The 21,442-nt window shown below is 49.1% G+C and overlaps 1 protein-coding gene across 7 annotated transcripts in view; it reads right to left on the minus strand.

Moving 5' to 3' along the window:
- LDLRAD4 (low density lipoprotein receptor class A domain containing 4) overlaps positions 1-21,442 on the minus strand; it is a 597,062-nt gene that overhangs the window by 344,170 nt on the left and 231,450 nt on the right. Inside the window, exon 1 of one of the 7 annotated variants that reach the window (XM_066246389.1) lies at positions 752-860. The exons of the other annotated variants lie outside the window; for them this stretch is intronic. The gene's annotated coding sequence lies outside the window, so the exon portion shown is untranslated. Of the gene's footprint in view, positions 1-751; positions 861-21,442 lie in introns of those variants that run through there. 7 annotated transcript variants of the gene reach the window in all.

Here is a 21,442-nt window from a genome sequence, read left to right on the forward strand (position 1 = left end):
GAGATGCCTCCCAGACCATCTCCTGGGCTGTACTCGCAGCTCAGTCACCGGGCTTCCCAGCACTTACCATAGTTGCGGCTGCGTGGAGGGGTCATGATTGCTCAGTGCCCACCTCTCGCGCTACACTTTAGGTGCCACCAGGACAAGGACAGTGACCAGCTGATAACCCGGTTCCCTCAGTACCTAAGACACTGCCTGACGCCTGACAGGCACTCAGTAAACACGTTTACTGACTGAATGGATGAAGGATGAATGGATGAAGGCCGCCGGTATTCAGAGGGGTACACAGAGAAGGGTGCAGCAAATACCTACAAACCCTGCCCCCAACAGAGAACTGACAAGCAGCAGTCCTGAGCTGCTCTGCCCCTGAGCCTGTGAACTGGCGAGAGCTTTTCCATCCACCCATCAGGTTAGGCTGAGACAGTGATGATGGGCAGTGATCCCACTGCACTCATACTTCACGGAACGTCCTGGCCAGTAAAGGCCCAGAGAGGTCATTGCTTTCAAGCCTTTCAATGCATGGAAAGCAAACTCTAACCCCAAAGAGGTTAAATAAGAGCCACAAAAGGTAGTGAGTGTGCAGGAGAGTCGGGACTCATCGCTGCGTGTCCCGCCCCTACACTGCCCTTCCCGTGCTAGTTCTGAATCTCAGGTCAGTCCCCAGACAGAAAAGCCTTCAAGCCCAGTAATAGCCAAAGAAAGAAAATCAAGGGGGGAAAAGAGAGAAAGACTAAAGAAAGAGGCAACTTACCAAGGCCACAGGGTCACAGACTAATCCTGAGCCACACATGCAAGAACCCCTCTACAGCGAGCAGGCTACCATCATCCTGTCGTCTACACGCACACAAGTGCACACTCACACACACACACACACACACACACTTTATACTGGGAAGGTGGGCAGGACTAACCAGGAAATAATTAATTCAATATTGCACTTGAAAAATGTCATTAAGTCCCTCCCATAACGGAGCAACAGTTACTAAGGAAATAGAGCACACTGAACGGAAAAACACCCCCACAGGAAGGGCCATTTAAAAAACACATGAATACTCACTAAACCTAACCAAATAAGTTGTGGAATATGTTTGCTTCACCACTTGTGCATAAAAGCCTTTACGAGACGCAGTCTTCCTAGGAATCACTGAGAGTGAAAACTTCACTGCTTCCATAGCTCAGAGGTTTCCTCAAAGCAACGCTGTAAAAACGGACACATGCAAGTCAGGAAACATCAGGGTGATACACTGGGCACAGGGGCCAGAACTCAGCAGGGACATGAAAAGAGCCTTTTTCAAAATCTAGTAACATTCAAAAAATTTGTAAAGAATAAACAGTGCGGTTTTATTTTTTTATTTCCTCTCACTGTTGAACAGACTGCTTCTAGGGCTGAGAGTCGGTTACCTAGGCGATGGCTCCACCGAGCAGCCCGAGAGGCTCCAGGCCCCAGACTCCTGAGTTGAGGCCCAGGCCTGTGTCTGACGGGCCTTCCACTGCTCTGCCCCCCAGAGAAGGCCCAGGGAGAAGGGAACACCGAGAGACAAACAGACAGTTCTAACCTGGACACATTGAGACGTTTGTAAAATTCAAAAACATAAAAATTAATACATCAGATAAAAGTTAAATGTTTAGGGGGGACAGGGAGGAGAGTAAAGGAGGACAAATATATATCCCACCTCTTTCTATGAGACTCATGGACATAGATAAAAGTGAAGTGGTTACCAGGGGGAGGGGGTGGGGAAGGGGGAGTAAAGAGGTCAAATATATGGTGACAGAAAATGATCTGACTTTGGGCGATGAGCACACAACACAATTAACAGTTCAAATGTTATAGAGATGTTCACCTGAAACCTATGTACTCTTATTGATAATGTCACCCCATTAAATTTAATTTCAAAATGAAAAAAATTAATACATTAAGACTTGTACTGTACTGCTTACCAAAAAAAAAAACAAAAAAAAAAAAAACTCAACTGTGGACTGGTTCATTTAAGTTCAAAGTGGCAACGACCAGATGTGTGAAAAGTTGGAAAAAGAAACCCAAGGATCTCTTTCCAAACAGAACTTGAATCAGGTGTCACCCTGGGAGAGGGACACACACTTCTCCACATGAATGTCTCTACCTCATGCACAGACAGTTTAGACCTTGGCAAGTGCCAGTCAGTCTCAAGATTTCCTAACAGCAATAAAGAACCTTAGGAAAGCACAGCCCTGCCTGCGGAGGGCACCGGGCGGAGGGCACTGGGCAGGGCCTTGCTCCTGGTTCTGAACCCAATTACAGGACTCCCGCAAGTCTTTCAGTTTGTCAGACTCCTGTTCCCCCATTTGCAAAGTGAGCTGAGTGTGCCCCTGTAGCACACTCAGGGTCCCCGATCTAGGGAGACGGGACAAATGTGCATGAAAAGGACAAGGCAGACAAGCATGGAAAATCTGCGATAAAAGTTAAGTCTGAGAACAAGTCAGAGGAATGGGCTGCCTGCAACCAGGGGGCTTGAGTTGCAGTGCTACAGATACATCAGGTTACTTTTAATTTCTGGGGTTCAGGGTGGAAAACAATTTGTATCTTTTAAAATGCAACCTCAAAGTCATCCTAGCCCTGGGTGGCTTGAAAGACTCCAGTTATTTAGATCACCATTTCAGGAAGCAAGTTAGAAGTCCAAAACACTTATCTCAAACACACACACAAACTACAAACAGGAAAAAGTGGCAATGATATCATATTGAAAATGTCACTCTGTCAAATATGACACCTGATAAACCCTAAAGGATCTATGATCTGAGGCTCTCTACTCATAACAAGTTGGAAAAAGTTTCCCCCCAAAATTATGAAGTAGGATATCTGTCCCTGGTGCATCAGTAAGTCTATAACTATCTTCTTATCCTATCTAGAAGCAAAGGGAGCAGTGAGGGGCCATCTGTCCCTCCCCTTCATTTGATGGAGGAGGAGAAGGAGGCTCAGGGAGGGGAGGGAACACACTGAAAGTGACGGGGGTCATGAAGGCTCTGCAGAGCTGAGACCAGAGGACGGTGGCGGTGTAGGCCCAAGCTCATCACTCTCCCGGACGTGCAAATCGGCCAAAGGAAGAAGCTGAGAAAGGGGTACAGTGTACAGCCGTACCAACCGCCAATGGGATCCGAGAATGCTGAGACTGTTTCCACTTTCCCAAACCCACACTGGACCGTGCCCACAACACCAGCATGCCCCAGGAAAAGGCACGGAGTCAGCGGCATGGCACAGGGTCGCCGTCCTCAGGTGGGTGTGCACCGCAGTCTTCCCGGGCTAGTCTGAGCACTTCCTGCCACCTCGCCGGTGCGTGTCGGCTGAGCAGAGGGCACCCGCGTGAGGAACCGCTCCTCTCCCCGCTTGGCATGGCAGGCTGGCCACACCGGGAGCTGGGCTCTGAGAGGCTCCGCACCTAGCTCTCATCCCCACCCCGGTTTTCTTCAGAGAAAGCCAGCGTGCAGTGGGCATGACAAGCAAAGAAAAGGCTAACAAGTGTGAGCAGAAAGGGAAGGGGGTTGTCATCTATCTCCTTGGTGAGAGTAGAGGAGAACTGGATTGACAAGCTAGTCATACAAAACAAGGTATATCTTCCTCACACACACCCTCCGCTGCCCTCATCACCCACCGATGCCCACTCTGCCAGTACCTGCACTCACGCTGCCCGGGTCAAGCCTCTCCCTGCCTCAGCTAACGGCAGCCTTCTGGTGGACAGCTGGGCCTTGCCCGTGACCTTCTCTGACCCCTGGCATTCACAACACCCCAGAAGCTGCCTCTTCTCATTCAGTGGTTCAACTATTTGTGGGGTCATTATTCTAGCCAGGCATTATTTTAGGTGCTGGGAAACAGCACTGAGCAAAACAAACCAAGCCTCTGTCCCCATGGTACCTCTCTCGTTTCTGCCTAGAGGTGTTTCCCAACAGAAACCTTTTCTTGTTAATCTTTGGATTCTTGGCATTGAGGACAGGGACCAGATTACAGCAGGTCCCCAATAAATGCTAGTTATACTTCAATGAATCACATCTGAGTTTAAGCTGAGTGATCTCATTGTTACCCTACGCCTCCATCCTATATCAGATGCACAAAAGTACCGAGGTCACGGGACACAAGGGGCTGCTGGCCACAGGACACTCAAAGCCTGGAGGGCACTCCACGTGAGAAGTACCGGCTGGCCGTCTGCAGCACAGGGAATCCACACCCTCTACCATTTAAAACGTGCTCAAATGAGAACTTTGCATACAAACAAGCCACAGGACAAAAGGCCAGGCTCTGAGTCAGACTACCGTGGACTTACCTCACTCTAGGCTACGCGTGATTTTGGCAGTTACTTAACCCCTATGAGCCTCAGTTTCTTCATCTGTAAAATGGAAGTAACAAGGGTATCTGCTTTATAGTACTACGGTGCACTTAATGAGAAAGCTTATATAAAATATTAGTCTCCAAAATGGTAAAGAAATAATAGTGAAGTGTGATTATAACACACTTCAGCAGGTGACTGATAATTTCTATCTCTGAGAATATTCCCCACTCACCCTCTTTCAGTTCCTATCTGACCTAACTGGACACAACATGTCATGTTATCTTGTAGTTTCTCAGCTGATTTGTCTCTTTCTTTCTTTTTTTTTTTTTTTTTTTGAAAGCTCTCAATAGATAAAAATCTGAGCTCAAAATCATTCCGTGTCAGTTAAAATTAATAACAGAGAGACACGGGAAAGGATATAAAATTAGAGAAAACATGTGGGTGAGGTATCTGGTACGAAATGTAGTCGAAAGAAAAATGACAAAAAAAGTACCTTCCCTTTTTAAAAGAAAAAGCAGCCCTTTGATATTCAATTTTTGTCATGTTTTCATATTGAAATATCAAATTTAAAAACCAACAATAGATAATAATAAATAAATTTAACCATTTTATATGCCCTTGACAGGAAATAATGGGGAGGGTCGTCCTTTTCCCATCCGAGAATGAAAATGCACAGAAGCCCTGGCCGGTTGGCTCAGTGGTGGGGCGTCGGCCTGGCATGCAGGAGTCCCGGGTTCGATTCCTGGCCAGGGCACACAGGAGAAGCGCCCATCTGCTTCTCCACCCCTCCCCCTCTCCTTCCTCTCTGTCTCTCTCTTCCCCTCCCTCAGCCAGGGCTCCATTGGAGCAAAGATGGCCCGGGCACTGAGGATGGCTCTGTGGCCTCTGCCTCAGGCGCTGGAATGGCTCTGATTGCGGCAGAGCGACGCCCTCCAGATGGGCAGAGCATCGCCCCCTGGTGGGCATGCTGGGTGGATCCCGGCCGGGCGCATGCGGGAGTCTGTCTGACTGCCTCCCCGTTTCCAACTTCAGAAAAATACAAAAAAAGAAAAAAAAAGAAAAAAAGAAAGTGCACAGAAGGAACACCTGCCAGCCCAGCGCTCCTCTACAGCAGAAGGTGTTGGAGCGGAAACACCAACCTTCTTAGAGCTAATACAAACTGATCCACAGTAAAACAGTCAATGCTCTTGATAGAAATGAACACCCTGGATAATTTCATCGCTTGCGTTAGTAAAGGTTTCCTAGCTGCCCCTTGTTTACAGAGCTCTAGCGCCAACTCCACATATGTGCCTCCTTCATCAAAACACACAGGGAATGCCTGAATGTTCACCAAGTAGTTTTGTCTTGTTTGCTCATATTCATTTTCTGAAAAATATATGCCTTTAGGAAAAAAAACTTTCCACTTTACATTTTTTTTTACAACTCAATACCCAGTTTCAGGTAGACAGTAGTGAACAGATATACGTCAATAATGTTTGTTTCCTGTGTTGTCCGAGACAGACATAAAAGGAGAGAGACACCTGACAGGCACCGAACACCTGGGCTACACAGCTCTGACAGTGGCCAGTGGAGCCCATCGCTAAATTCAGTGTACTGTGAATCACACACACGTGTGCACACGTATGCACACAAACACACGGGGTTTAGCAATGGTGCCCCGGCAGAAAGACCCCGTGCCATCTGAAGACACCCATTACAACACACTTTCGGAGAAGTACCGATTACCTGCGGAGATAGCAGGAGGTTCTGACCGTGTGCGGACCCATACCACATGCTCTTCGAACGCAAACTTCTGCTCAGCCGCTGTGCGGTTTCTCTCAGTTTAGGGAACCACAAGAAGCAGCAATGTATTGCACGTCATCCCAGGAAAATCGCCGAGTCTGTGACTGCCTTAGAGAACCCACGGGTTCTCCTCTGAGAGCTAAAGACATCATCTGAGATATACCAAACTGTGGAAACAGAACTCATTTAGCCTGTCAGTCAGGATGGTTGGAACAATGTAATCTAGTCACGGAAGTCTAAGACGGAACGTTTCAGCAGATGTCTGAAAAATATAATACAAAACAGTCCTGTCTGAGGCTGGCCCCAGAGCTGGGGTCGGCAGAAGCACCAGTCCAAGGGTGACAAACGCGTTCTGCGAGGTACAGTTACACACAATAATGAACGCTCCATCTGCAACAGGCTCCAGCACCCCGAGCCGTCTGCCAGGCGGGCCTGACTCCACATATATTAGGGAAACACTGATAGAGTTTCACATCTTCCTGGAAGGCTGGATGGGGCAGCGCCACGGAAGTGCATCTGTCCTGAAGAGCAGCTGTTGGAGGGGGCAGAGAATACAGGGCAAAGGCTGCCTGGCATTTACTAATGGGACTACATAAACCCTGTCCCTGTGTGCTCGGGAGGCCGCCAGCCGAGCAGAAAGAGTTCATTAGACCAATCTCTGCTGCCTTGGTAACAAAGGCTATGCATGTACTCTTCCACAGTAAAAGCAAACGAGTGCTGTGCATGGGGCGAAGCCGCACAGACAGGTCCTGCGTGTCCCGCCAGGCAGCCTGAGAGGGGCAGAAGCATGCCCTCCTGTGCGACAGCGCTGGCACCTGCAGAGCCCAGAGGGTTTGCCGGAAGCAGTCTGTTGTAGCACCTGCAGCAGGTGTCTGTGAGTCGCTGAGTGTGCTCTGCTTCAGGAGCGCTGATCAGTGGCTACGGAACCATCTCGTTCCGAACAGTGTTCTCGAGCCAGCACCAGAGTGAATCTGTCTTGCAGGTCCACTGTCACATCGGGACCAGAGCATGTCCGGGATGCCACCGAAGAAAACTGCGGGGCTCCAGCGACAGGAGGAAACTGTAACCATCAAATCTGGAACCCGAAGTCACTATTCACGTTCCCGTCACTTGCCAGAGTCAGCTACACAGATCTGTGAGGGCCTTTCATAATCTAAGTATGCCGCAGACCTCCTCAGCCTGACAGGAAACTTTCTCTGCATTTAAAATAGCATCTTCTTTTCAGATATTCCTCTTTCCCTCTCAAAGTTGATTCCTTATTTATTCCCTTCTCCCTGGAGTCGACAGGTAGGAACAAACTAATTCTAACCCAGCTCTACAGTAGAGCCCTAAGCAGGCTTCTTCACAGAGGCCCAGGGAAGGTAGGAGGAAGGGCGGGGGTGGGGGGACCTGAGAGAGGGCAAGAGGGTGGGAAGTGGTGAGGGCGGGGAGTGGGCGGGACAAGAGGGAGGGCAGGAAGGTGGGAAGTGATGAGGGCGGGGAGTGGGCGGGACAAGAGGGAGGGCAGGAGGGTGGGAAGTGGTGAGGGCGGGGAGTGGGCGGGACAAGAGGGAGGGCAGGAGGGTGGGAAGTAGTGAGGGCGGGGGAGTGGGCAGGACAAGAGGGAGAGCAAGAGGGTGGGAAGTGGTGAGGGCGGGGGAGTGGGCGGGACAAGAGGGAGGGCAGGAGGGTGGGAAGTGGTGAGGGTGGGGGAGTGGGCGGGACAAGAGGGAGGGCAAGAGGGTGGGAAGCAGTGAGGGTGGGGAGTGCGCAGGACAAGAGGGAGGGCAGGAGGGTGGGAAGTGGTGAGGGCGGGGGAGTGGGCGGGACAAGAGGGAGGGCAGGAGGGTGGGAAGTGGTGAGGGTGGGGGAGTGGGCGGGACAAGAGAGAGGGCAGGAGGGTGGGAAGTGGTGAGGGGGGGAGTGGGCGGGACAAGAGGGAGGGCAAGAGGGTGGGAAGTGGTGAGGGGGGGAGGGCAGGAGGGGAGGTGTGCAGAGGTGGGGGGCAGCTAGAGGGTTGGGGCACAGGAGGGAGGGTAGGGGGGGAAGGCTGGGGGAAGGCAGGTCCCATTAGGTGACAAACTATTGTAGCCAGGGACTGCGTAATCCCTCTAGGCTCTAACACAGATGCTCACTCCACAGAGGGCTGTGCTCAGAGGAGCCAGCACAGCTCTGGGGTCACATGGCTCAGAATGTCCGTTCTTCTAGGCAGTCCTCACACCCTCAGGCATCTGCACAACCTTTCTGAGCCCCAGTCTCTGCATCTGCAAGTGAGGCATTAGCATCGCTGTAAGACAGAGGTGGTGACTGAGAGAACACAGGCAGGGCACGCACATGCACCAGGACACCTCACAGGCCCGCCACCCATGGGGAGGTGGGAAGGAGGAGCCAGGAAGATGGGCAGGGATGACACTGTCGCCAGACCCTTGGGAGATGTGTGGACGGTGTGGTCAGTCAACCACTCTGTAAGAACAGTGGGAGAAAGAGGGGGGGGGGAAGGAAAGGAAAAGAAAAATACCTCATCTCAGTGGGACCCAGGGAACTCCACTCTGTGGTTGAACAAACCTGGGCCCAGGTTAGATCAGAATTAAATCTTCTCTTCTTCAAATAACTACTTCAACAGGTAAAAACCTTCACCTTTTCCTTACCACAAGCCCAAACCTGCCCATCTGCCGCGTATCTGCCCTGTCCCCGCCCGCCAGCCCCTCTCGCTCCGCTCGGCCTCCTTCCCACACCAGCCCGCAGAGACAGGCAGTGGTTACTGCACACCCACTAAACACGGAGGTGCCCAGGCCAGAGACATCGCTCCTATTGAAATAACTTATCTCCACTTCCTTTGAATAAAAACATGTTATTATATTCAATAAAATCATACAAGAAATGATAGATAAAGATGACATTTACATAACTTATACCAACACCTAGAAACGGCTTCCTGGAAGAAAAGAAAAGAATTCACATTTTCAAGTATATTTAAAGAGCTCCCTTTCTCTCCTCCTTGGCCACCCACCTCCCTCTACAGACGAGTCACGGCCACATTCCGAGCTGCATTGGTCCCGGGACTAGAAGTAAACTTGGGCAAAAGGGGTATTATTAGAGTGCGGACAAATGCTGTCATTGAGATTTAAAAGCAGTCTAGCTACTCTACTACCACCTCTTTCCCTTCTAGTTCCCATAGAAACAGACCTCAGATCGCCAAAAACAGGGTAAAGATAGCACCATGCCCAGTTCTGCTGCAATCTGTTTCCATGGGAACTGAAAGGGAAGGGAACGGAGGCTGGATAGCGAGACCGCCTGCAAAGCTGCATCCCCGTTAGCTAGAGAAGCAGGCAGGGCTGGTCTCGTGGCCAGGAGACCTCCGTGGGCTCTTCAGAAGTGACAGGCATGTCCCCTCTTGGATGGAGTCTCCGAGAAAGGGAAGTTCGTAGCAAAGTGGGAACAAGGTCAGCTGCAGACCTCCAGACACACACTCCGCAGGTGACCCACCTTCTGGGGCATCCTTTTACCAACCAGAGGGGATCTGCAGCTGTTATTTCTTGTATGACTTTACCAACCAGAGGTGACCCCTTTGACCAACTAGCTGGGCACCAGGATGACCCCAGACCTGGTGAATCCATATCTCAGGGGGCTGGGATCAAAATTCGGTAGTTTTTAATCACTCCAAAGGTGATTCTGATGCTTGGTCTTTCTGGGGACCCAATGCTCTAGACCAGTTTCCCGAAGTTTAAGGTGCTAGCAGATCCTGTGGGGACTGAGTGAGGTACAGATCCCAGTTCAGCTGGTCTGGAGCAGGGCCTGCGATTCCACAATTCTAACCCACTCCCAGGGGATTCTGATGCTGGTTCTTGGACCACATCTGAGTAGCAAGTATCTAGACTCCAGTGAACCTTCCAGAATCTAGAAACTTCTCCACAGACCAAAGACACAACCAACAGCTATTCCCACGGTAGCAATTTATTCCCCTCATCAGCCATTGGTCCACACCCACGCCTGACCTTTAAGGCAGGCACCGCTGGCATTAGCAGCTGACTTCTTCAAGCTTGACTTGAAGAAGTCAAGTCATGCTTCAATCACCCCCCACCCTCATTTTCTCTGCCTTGAGAGACCAGCTACATGGATAAGAAGGTACAGAATAGTCAAAAGTTATGTATAATCATTAGGGGACTGAAATGCAATTGTCTCCTCCAAATCTGAATTCCCTAAGTAAAGTAGTAAAGGCAAGTTCTGCAGAGTTGAGGATTAAACTAGTGGTGGCTAATATGTGAAATATTTAGAATATTTATAAATATAGATATGTTATCAAAGAAGAATATAACTGTCTACATGTCATTTTAAAAGAAATCAGAGAATTTTGAAAAACTCTACAATTATTTTAAGGAAATAACTCAGCTAGCCTTAAAACCCCTAGTCTAAAAGAAGATGCACAGAGTAAGTGTAGCATCCATATTTCAGCTAAAAGTATGCAAAGTAATACAAAAATAATGTTTATTTCTATACTGAACCACAAAACAGGGTTTTTTGGGTTTTTTTTTTTTTTGTATTTTTCTGAAGTTGGAAACGGGGAGGCAGTCAGACAGACTCCCGCATGTACCCGACCGGGATCCACCCGGCATGCCCACCAAGGGGCGATGCTCTGCTCATCTGAGGAGTCACTCTGTTGCAACCGGAGCCATTCTAGCACCTGAGGCAGAGGCCACAGAGCCATCCTCAGCGCCCGGGCAAACTTTGCTCCAATGGAGCCTTGGCTGTGGGAGGAGAAGAGAGAGACAGAGAGGAAGGAGAGGGGGTTGGGGTGGAGAAGCAGATGGATGCTTCTCCTGTGTGCCCAGGCTGGGAATCGAACCTGGGACTCCCGCATGCCAGGCTGACACTCTACCACTAAGCCAACCAGCCAGGGCTCACAAAACAGTTTTAAACTACATAAAATACCAGTGTGTGATTCAAAAACCAGTTACTGATACTCTGCTTTAACAAATCTCCAATTTGCTTCTATAGAAAAAGGGAGGTATTTCTGTTTGGTTTGTTTCATTAACTACATTCCGTATTTCCTTCTTAAAAAAGCATATCATAGATTAACCCTTGAAAGTTAAAATATGAGCAAAGAACTCAGCTTGAGAAATAATTTTGTGATTCTAAAAATGTAAAAGGGGGAATATCAATTCTGATTAGTCAGCACATAAGCAACAAAGAAAGTTCAACGTTCTGCAGCCCTGTCACTGCAGGCAGCCAAAGCAACCTCAGCACATGCAGTCTGCGACACACACTTCCATTCCCAATGAGGTAAAAAATATATATATATATAATATTTCTGAAGTGAGAGGAGGGGAAATAGTGAGACAGACTACTGCATGCGACCTGACTGGGATCCACCTGACAACTCCTGTCTTGGGCCGATGCTTGAGCCAACAAGGCTATTTTTAGTGCCTGAGGCTGACTGCTAGACCAACCAAACTATCCTCACCGCCCAGGGCCACGTTCCAACCAATCAACCCACTGGCTGCGGGAGGAGAAGAGGGAGAGAAGGTAGAGAGGGAGGGGAGAGAAGCAGATGGTTAATTCTCCTGTGTGCCCTGACTGGGAATTGAACCCAGGACATCCACATGCCAGGCTGACACTCTACCGCTGAGCCAACTGGCCAAGGTCTATATATCCATAATATTTATTTATACATGTGTGTATAATGTCACACACAAACTTTTAAAAAAATGAGTTATTTTTGAGTTTCAGGTGCTTTTTAGGTTCCCAAAGCACATGAGGCCGGAAAATATGAAGTCAAAAAAGAGGGAGTGTTAAGTTTTTTTTTTTAAAGACAGCAAACACACAGACGAAAAAATAACAAACAACTGCAGTAGAGGATGCAAAAGGGTGTGAGAAAAATAATCAGGCACAAATGCAGAGATTTGCTTAGACCCAGCTCCACTGAACTCTGTTAGTCTGTGCGACCCTCGCCCGACAATCAGTGTGGGTATTTGTGTGCACGTGTTTCCTTGTGTTTCCAGGAAGAAGCTACTGGGGCAGGGTCAGCGAGCTTCCTGCAAAAGGCCAGATGGTGAGTGGCTCTGCAGGGCATGAATTCTCTGTCCCCAATCCTCCATTCTGTCATTACAGCATGCAAGCAGCCACCAAGAACAACACATAAATGAATGAGTGTGATGTGTTCCAGCAAAACTTCATACAAACAAGTTCTAGCCAGAATATGGTCTAGGAGCCATAACATACCAACCACTGGACCAGACTACAAAAAGCCTATTTTGAAGGAAATGTCTTGTTCAACTTCCTTTCCACAGGTCCAGGAAAGACAAGTGCAAAAGGCTGTCTCACATCAGTGTTTGAGTCACCTCTGAGGAACCCTGGGTTCTCAATGCCCCATGTGTTCTAATATTTCCCACCAGGTGTATACCAGCTTTGCACAGCTGCTCCCCATGAACAGACAACATTCTTTGTTGTGTGCTGTTGTGTTCTCTGCATGTTTCTTACATTGTCTCCTTTACTAGATTTTAATAGTCCCAAGGGCAACACATTTTTATTTGCATTTTCCCTTGGAATGTGGCTTAGTGTTCCACAGAAGATACTGCTGACAAAAACATCCTCCCTCTCTCTCAAAAAGTAGGTAAAAACATGGCTACAGAAAAACAAAAGACCCCTATCTTTCCTATTAACCCCATCACACCTGCGACAGGAGGACGGTGTCCAGACCCACCCTACGAAAGCCAAGCCAAGTGTGTAACGGGCCTGTCCGCCAGTCCCTCCTGAAGGCTGGGGCTGGCCTCACCCAGCAGTCCCCAGCAACTGCACGTGAAAATAGCTAGTAATCCACAATGTATGAAGGATGATGAGCTAATCTCACTTCTTGCACTTGAACAGAACTGTGGAATTTGAAAATAGGAAATGCTCTCAGATATCATCCACTGACCCACGTAAGTAGAAATTAGGGCTGAGATACCACCACAAGTTATGCAGACCTGGGCCTAGAGCAGAATGTGAACCTGAGCTAAACCTAATGATCTCTTGAACATAATATAAAAGTCCCTTCTGTTTTAAGGAATCTTATAATGCACCTCCCTTCATAAATATAAAACATATGCATTAAGAGGTTTTGTTCTCTAACTGAACAGTTCATTGAACCTGGGTTCTGATACACTCACTCTGCCTAGTGTGCCTAATAGAAGTCACACTAGTAACTACTCAGTGTTGTGTTTTTTTTTTCTTCTTTTTCCAAGAGAGAAGAAGGGAGACGAAGAGACAGACTCCTGCATATACCCCAACTGGGATCCACCCAGCAAGCCCTGTCTAGGGCCAATGCTCTGCCCATCTGGGGCTGTGTTCTCAACCAAGCTATTTTTAGCACCTGAGGTGGAGGCTCCATGGAGCCATCCTCAACGCCCTGGGCTGATGCATTTGAACCAATCAAGCCATGACTGCAGGAGGAGAAGAGAGGACAAGAGAGAAGAGGAGGGATGGAGAAACAGATGGTTGCTTTTCCTGTGTGCCCTGTGTGCCATGACCAGGAATCAAACCCGAGACACATCCACACTTTGGGCCAACACTCTACAACTGAGCCAACCAGCCAGGGCAACTACTCGGTGTTTATACAGGAGAGAATGACAGCCCACAGTGATGCAACAGACAATATAAAGTTGTGGCATGGGATCCAGCCGCAGCAAACATGGCATGCCATGCCTCTGGGGACATTCCCAATCTTAGAGCACATGACACCATCCTGTGTCTCAGTGCACTGCACAGACCTCCGTCTCAGTGTCTCTGCAGACTGTTCCCAATCTTAGAGCACATGACACCATCCTGTATCTCCGTGCACTGCACAGACCTCCGTCTCAGTGTCTCTGCAGACTGTTCCCAATCTTAGAGCACATGACACCATCCTGTGTCTCCGTGCACTGCACAGACCTCCGTCTCAGTGTCTCTGCAGACTGTTCCCAATCTTAGAGCACATGACACCATCCTGTGTCTCAGTGCACTGCACACACCTCCGTCTCAGTGTCTCTGCAGACTGTTCCCAATCTCAGAGCACATGACACCATCCTGTGTCTCAGTGCACTGCACAGACCTCCGTCTCAGTGTCTCTGCAGACTGTTCCCAATCTTAGAGCACATGACACCATCCTGTGTCTCAGTGCACTGCACAGACCTCCGTCTCAGTGTCTCTGCAGACTGTTCCTAATCTTAGAGCACATGACGACATCCTGTGTCTCAGTGCACTGCACAGACCTCCGTCTCAGTGTCTCTGCAGACTGTTCCCAATCTTAGAGCACATGACACCATCCTGTGTCTCAGTGCACTGCACACACCTCCGTCTCAGTGTCTCTGCAGACTGTTCCCAATCTCAGAGCACATGACACCATCCTGTGTCTCAGTGCACTGCACAGAGCAGGGGTCTCCAAACTTTTTACACAGGGGGCCAGTTCACTGTCCCTCAGACCATTGGAGGGCTGCCAAATACAGTGGTCCTCTCACTGACCACCAATGAAAGAGGTGCCCCTTCCAGAAGTGCAGTGGGGGCTGGATAAATGGCCTCAGGGGGCCTCATTGCGGCCCGTGGGCCGTAGTTTGGGGACGCCTGGCACAGAGCTCAGTATCAGTGTCTCTGCAGACTGTTCCCATGAAGCGTCAGAACGGGAGGCACATGGGCAGCAGAGCTATCTCACTCCCAGAGAAGGGAAGCCTTCTCTGCAGCCACTGCTCCTTCCTCCTGCTGGGACCTGGTTTCTCAGGAACTAACCTCTCTGGAGTCACTAGCTTGGCCTGAAAACCTTGGAAGCATTCTACCTTTTCTCATTCTAATGAGACTAACAATTCTTAATGAGAAAAGGTAGAAGGATCAAACACCAGGAAGGAGGCATTGCCCACATATAAACACCAAAGAAGGCCTAATGTCACAGCAAAGGGTCAGCTCCATGCACCATTCCAGGCTGTTCTCTCCACCACTCTGGCAGAGACAGAAATGGGACAGGCGTTTCCTTCAGTGTCTGTATTACTGTGTGTAGTAAAATTTGCCTTATAGAGGTGATACCAACCCTAAACTGCATAGGGTCTGTGTAAACATTATACTGAGCATCAGCATAACAGGAATCGTTAGACAGACAGCACAGGCAACTCAAGGAAATAAAGGCAAAGTGAAAACTACTTTCCGGTGCTTTCACCTGGGGCTCACTGACAACAGTGTTTACCCCCAGCCCAGGTTCTCTATGACACACTACACAGCTGCACATGTCTACCCTTTGCCTCTTCCCCTCTGCGCTCTCCAACACATGAATGGAGGCCATAAGCGACAACCCTGTATCCAGCACTCCAAGCTCCTATAAGACAATGTTTTTTCAGACTTTGGGTTGTGACCCATTAGTGGGCTTTTTTTGGTATTTTTCTGAAGTGAGAAGCAGGGAGGCAGAGAGACAGACTCCCGCATGCACTCGACCGGGATCCACCCGGCATACCCACCAGGGGGCGATGCTCTGTCCATCTGGGGCGTCGCTCCGCTGCAATCGGAGCCATTCTAGTGCCTGAGACGAAGGCCATGGAGCCATCCTCAGTGCCCGGGCCAACTTTTTGATCCAATGGAGCCTTGGCTGTGGGAGGGGAAGAGAGAGATAGAGAGGAAGGAGAGGGGGAGGGTAGAGAAGCAGATGGGAGCTTCTCCTGTGTGTCCTGGCCGGGAATCGAACCTGGGACTTCCAAATGCCAGGCCGACACTCTACCACTGAGCCAGCAGGCCAGGGCCTAATGAATGTAATACTTTAAGAAAAAATAGAGAGGGAAAGAGAGTACACCTCAGGAAGTACTGGTAGGGGCTGTCTGAAGGAACTTCTACACAATGATGTACATATGGGTATTGGTATATGTGAACTGGGTCACAATGTAACATTTATTTTTTAGTGTGAATCATGGTCAGGATATAAAATTCACATCCTAATAAGCAACACTATGCTGTTAACACAGCTCATCAGCACAGCTCCTTGCATGAAAGACCCCTGGCAATCAGAAATTTAATCAGTGGCTGAGTATTCACAATGTCCATGCACTAACTATTCCACAGTAATGCCATTTATTCTAGTGACAAGAGCTAAATATCTCCCCAGAAGCCCGCACAGCCCCAAGCTTGCGCCCTGCTCTCGGGTAGCCGGCAGGGCCGGGGCCAGGGCCGGGGCGGGGGCGGGGCCAAGGCCAGGGCGGGGCCGGGGCGGGGCAGCAGCGCAGGCTGGAAGGGAGTATCTTCACAACCACCCGGCTGAAGATGAGGCAAAAAGACACAGAGGGGCAATCTGACTACATGGGCCATTCAGTGTTTACTGCCTGTCATCGAGGAAAGACATCTGAGAAAAGGATTTTTATCGGTAGAACAGGAAGGTCATGTTCAATAGTAACTAAGAAACAAATCAGAGCATTTCTCACAGGTCTGGGGGCACAGAAGCAGCTCTCTAAAATGCAAATCTGCTTAGACCGCTTCCCTGCTCAACATTCCCCCATGGCTGCCCACTGCCCCCAGGGTGTAGTTCAAACGCAGGAGCCGCTGTGGCCTTGGTCCAGCGGCCACCTCCTCTCAGTTCTCATCTACCACCCCCCAGTGTGGAGCCCGTGCTCCAGCGGTCCTGAGCATCCCGGAACCTACAACGCCCCTGCAAGTGACATCTCCCCTAAGACCCGGGCCTCAGGCCTCTCGGGGCTCCTTCACTGGCAGCCCTCTTGTACAGCACCTGTGACCCCAGCACATTCTTCACTTCTCTGTATCCCCCAAGCTGGGAGGATCCTTGAGGGCAAGAAATGCACCTCATTCCTGTAGGTCCAGCAGCAAATACAAGGCTCTGAGGTCACGGGCACTCCGTAACACTTAACAGAATGGACACAGACAAAGCTCACCCTCAGAAGGAGAGTGAACGGCCCCCCTCGTCTTCAGTCCACCATGCCCTGCCTGTGTGAGCCTAGCTTTAGCGTCTGGTTAAAGTATACTGCCCACAGCCAGCCGTGGCCCTCCTATTGTTCACCTCAGTGTCCAGCTCACCGCTGGACAAACAACTACACACTGACCAAGCTTCCTCTGGCAAAAAAGCAGTGTGACCTATATATAACCATTCCCTCTTTCTCCGATGGCCCACCTCCTCAGAAAGTCATAACACACACCAGCAGGGCGACTAGGAAAGAGAACAGACATCTCTAAGTTGGACAGATCACTCAGAGATAAGGACTTGAGCGAGTAAGAACTGTTAAAACGGGTAAACACATCTTTGTGATATACAAAGATTGTAAAGTTGTATACAAATGACATGTCTTCTGCATTACGCATTATATACATGGGCTATACATGAGTACATGTGTGTGTGTGTGTGGAGACAGATGTAGAGATAGAGCTAAAACACACCTCTCAATAATGATGAATTAACACAAGGCATTGGCGGACAAGTCACACATAAAAGGTTCATCTCAACAAATGCGCTCACAAAATCTAACAGATGACTGACTCTGCTTGTGAAGTTATAATAAACATTAGAAACTGAAGCTATGACGAATAACAAAGCCATTACTGAAAAAGAAAAACAAAAAAAACAACAAAAAAAAAACGAAACTTCTGTCTGGGAAGCGCCTGGTAACAATGTAACGTGACTCCACCCCGTCACTGTGCACCAACAGCATCACCTGCCCTACTGAGCCTGCCCTGATCCTGTTCCCAGGGTAACAGAAACTCATCACCTGCTCAGTAATACTGTTCACTCACCCGCATGGGCCACTGCCAAGAAGGGAAGGTGGCTCGTTTTTGAAGGGATTCAGAGGCATTAAAGGACAGAAGAGACTGGCTCCTGGTCCTGCCTCTGAAATTGGAGAACTTTCGAGCAAGAGAGTAAATCTCATCTTCTCAGTCCAGGATGGGGCAAGCCCACCCCTCTGGCCAGCCCACACCCACAAAGGAAACCCTGCCTGCTTTTTCCTTTGGACGAGGGAACAGTACTTCCCTATCAAAGGAGACAAGAAGGATGGGAGCTGCCCTGGTAGTTGGTACTGACAAACCCCTGGCACAAGTAAAAACTCATTAGTGCTTCTAATCCAATGTGTAAACTTGTTAGGGCCGGAAATGCTGCTCTCTGAGGGAGTCGGTTTGCCCTCGGAGACTCAGAGCACTTAGGAAATCTTATTAACCCCTCTCCCAGCTTTCACAAATCAAAGTAATTCAGATAAAAAGAAAAGGGGGTTGTTAAGGCTGGCACACGGCTGCATACACGTCTCCCATGCCACCAGCAGCATGGTCAGCAGGACTAAGGGCATCCCCGAACCTGAACCTCAGTGCTCCTCGCAAAACTCCCTCCGGTCCCGGTCCGGTTGGAGCGCCTGGCTCCCTGCCGTGTTTGCTAAGGACCTGTCCCTTTCCTGGGCAGGGACCCACACTGTGCAGGGCTCTCCCCTTGCTGCGTTCAGAAGCTCTGGCCCTTCCCAGCCCTCTTCCCTGGTGACGTGCCCCTGCCATCTCCCTCCAGGGGCTTCCACCCACAGACTCTCTTGAACCACTGAACTTCAAGCTATCAAATATTGCATCTTAAAGGAGACCACCCTGGGGTCATTTTTGTCAATTCTGATGGGCATTTCAAAATAACTGAAATGTATGTATATATTTCTTTGCAATGTATTATGTTTCCCATCTATTACGAGGCTGGTCTTTCCCCATAGTCAAGTAATTTTACCCATTTCTCCTTTACGAACAAGGAAGACCGGAGTCAGAAAGACTTTGCTGAAGGGTGCTCACACACAAGCTCTCCCAGTGGGAGGAGCATCTCTGGGCTGCACCAGCTGGCCCCTCCGGAGAAGCGGGCCAGGGCCACAGAGCCTCAGGACCTCCCAGCGCAAACTACTAACACAGTGTCCCTTCCCCTGCCTGTGGGGACTCTGGCCCTAAGGAACCCCGTGTGATCAGTCTATCGAAGCTCACAGCTGGACCAGCACCCCTGATAACAAACAATAAACAAGAATCACAACAAAACGAAGAAAGCCAAAAAGTCTGTCCTCTTCTCCCAACTAAAATAGTTCAGAAAGGAGGAAAGCATAAATAGGACATAAAAGAACCACAAAAGAGAGCCCTAGCACTTTGCTAGATGAACAAATTCAAGTTCAGAAGGGGGCAGGTGAGAGGGAATGGTGCTTAGCTGTGAGGAGCAAAGAGAACTCAGCTCGCTGAAGTGCTTCAGGCAGGTGCCATGAAGGCACCTAGAGAGTCACCTGGCACACGGGAGACTCTCCTCTCCTTGAACAGATGGACCCCAGATAGACAAGAGAGAGATAAAGTCAGAGTTGCTTTATGAGAAAAAACTGCTTCGTTCAATTTAAATATGACAGGTTCTGGTATCGACTGGACAATTAGTAACTGCAGCTCCTTCAACAGAACGTAGTCACAGCTGAGAGACTGTCCAGGCCAGGGGCACGCCGCTTCACGTGGCCAGACAGCTGCACGCGTCCCCCTCCTGCTGGCACCTGACATCCAGGTCTGTGCCCTCTCCAGGTCCCTCTCAATGTCTCCATTTTTCTTCCATTTCTTGTGTTGCTCCTTCCTCCTCAGCTCGCCCTCTAAGTGTTGGTGTCCCCAAAGTCCCATCATCAGGCTTCTCCTCTTTTTCTTCTAGAAACTCATCTATGTGATGATATCCCCAAATCTGTCACTTTGGCTCATAGCTCCAAATCCACTTCTTGGATAGCCCTTCTGGCATATACTAAAATGTACCCAACTTTAACACATCCAAAAGCAAAGGTTCCTCCCCGCTCGGTCTCTTCTTATATTCCCTGACTCAGTACAGAAGGTACAGTCATCTCAGCGCCTCGGGCTCCTCACCTGCACTCAGCCGCCTTCCCGCTGCCGACACCCTCCAGTCCCCTCTATTCACGTGACTACGGCTATATTTCCAGAACACTCTTCTGTCAGGGCTCCCCTGGATGGAAACTGACTGTGGTTCCCAATGCCTGTGGCGTAATGTGTAATACCTGAGCGTGACCGACTGAGCCCTTTACAGTCTGACCTCTCCAGATTACTGGTCTGTCCTCCACCCAGGTCCCTAGAACCAGTCACACCGGGCTTGCTGCCTGTCCTTAAACCCACCAGGTCCCTTCTTGTCTCAAGGAATGACCTACACAGGCCTAAGACCTCTTTCATTCTTTCTCTGACTGCTAGCCTCTGTATCCTGGAAAGTCCTTCCTGAGCTCTGTGTGCCTTCTCTGCACTGTACCCCCAGGCATCTGCACCCCCTAATACACAGTCCTCTTGGCTATCAACGTTCCCTGCCACACAATAGTTCTCAGAGTCTGCGCTGATCAAAAGCACCTGGGGATTTTATTTAGAACTAAGACTCCAAGCTCCGTCTCCGCAGTTGGGATGCGGTGGGGCTGAAGTGGGCGCTAATACCTTCCTTCATGTATCCAAAGGACTTCTGTGTGGAGAGCAATTAGGACAACTCTACAAGGCTCAGAACTACAACCACCGAGTGAAAAATATGGCTTCTACTCATTGACAGGAAACAAGTGTTGATAAGTACGAATCACGCAAAACTGAAATGAACCCCCTCGTGAAGCAGCAGGCTCATCATTGCAGTTGTTGGCGGAAGGCTGAATGCCCACAGGTTGAGGACACCACAGAGGGCTTCACCCATCACATAGGGTTGCATCAGATGGCCAAGAGATGCCCTCTCCCGCTGAGTGACTTTACAATCATAGTAATTATGCATGAATGAACCTTTCTTGAGTCTGGCTCGGAGTCCTGTTCTCGACAGTGATCTCGGGGACACACCCAAAAAGGATAAATGGTTCTCTTGGATACTAACCCTAAAGATCAGCCATGACCCAGATTCCCACAGAAGCTAGTTACAGACAGATGGTCAGGAGCCAAGGCCAGCATTCATTAACTTTGCCTTAAAAATGGTACTTGAATCTCAAGGGTCCTTAAAACTAAAAGCAAGGCACTATGAAGGTTTCTTTTATATTTGAGAGGAATTAGACTAAAGACAGAGTTCAGATATTAAAGATCAAACAACCCTCATTTTACTCAGAAGGATTTTTCCCCATGTTGAAGTTTTCAATATCAAATAAATATATTACAGACCCTGATCTCTAAGGGCTGATATTATAAGATGGTCAACCCAGAGGTAAAGAAATATTGATCTTCAAAAATCAAATACTTAATATAATTTAATTTTTATTTTTTATTTTTTTTAACCAAGGGGACAGACAGAGACAGACAGACAGGAAGGGAGAGAAATGAGATGCATCCATTTTTTGTTGCAGCTCCTTAGTTGTTTGTTGCTTTTTCATATGTGCCTTGAAGAGGGGAAACTACAGCAGAGCGAGTGACCCCTTGCTCAAGCCAGTGACCTTGGACTCAAGCCAGTGACCTTGGGCTTCAAGCCA

The sequence above is a fragment of the Saccopteryx bilineata genome, chromosome 11 (genome assembly GCF_036850765.1).
Source record: "Saccopteryx bilineata isolate mSacBil1 chromosome 11, mSacBil1_pri_phased_curated, whole genome shotgun sequence".
In the NCBI taxonomy this organism is placed as follows: Eukaryota; Metazoa; Chordata; class Mammalia; order Chiroptera; family Emballonuridae; genus Saccopteryx; species Saccopteryx bilineata.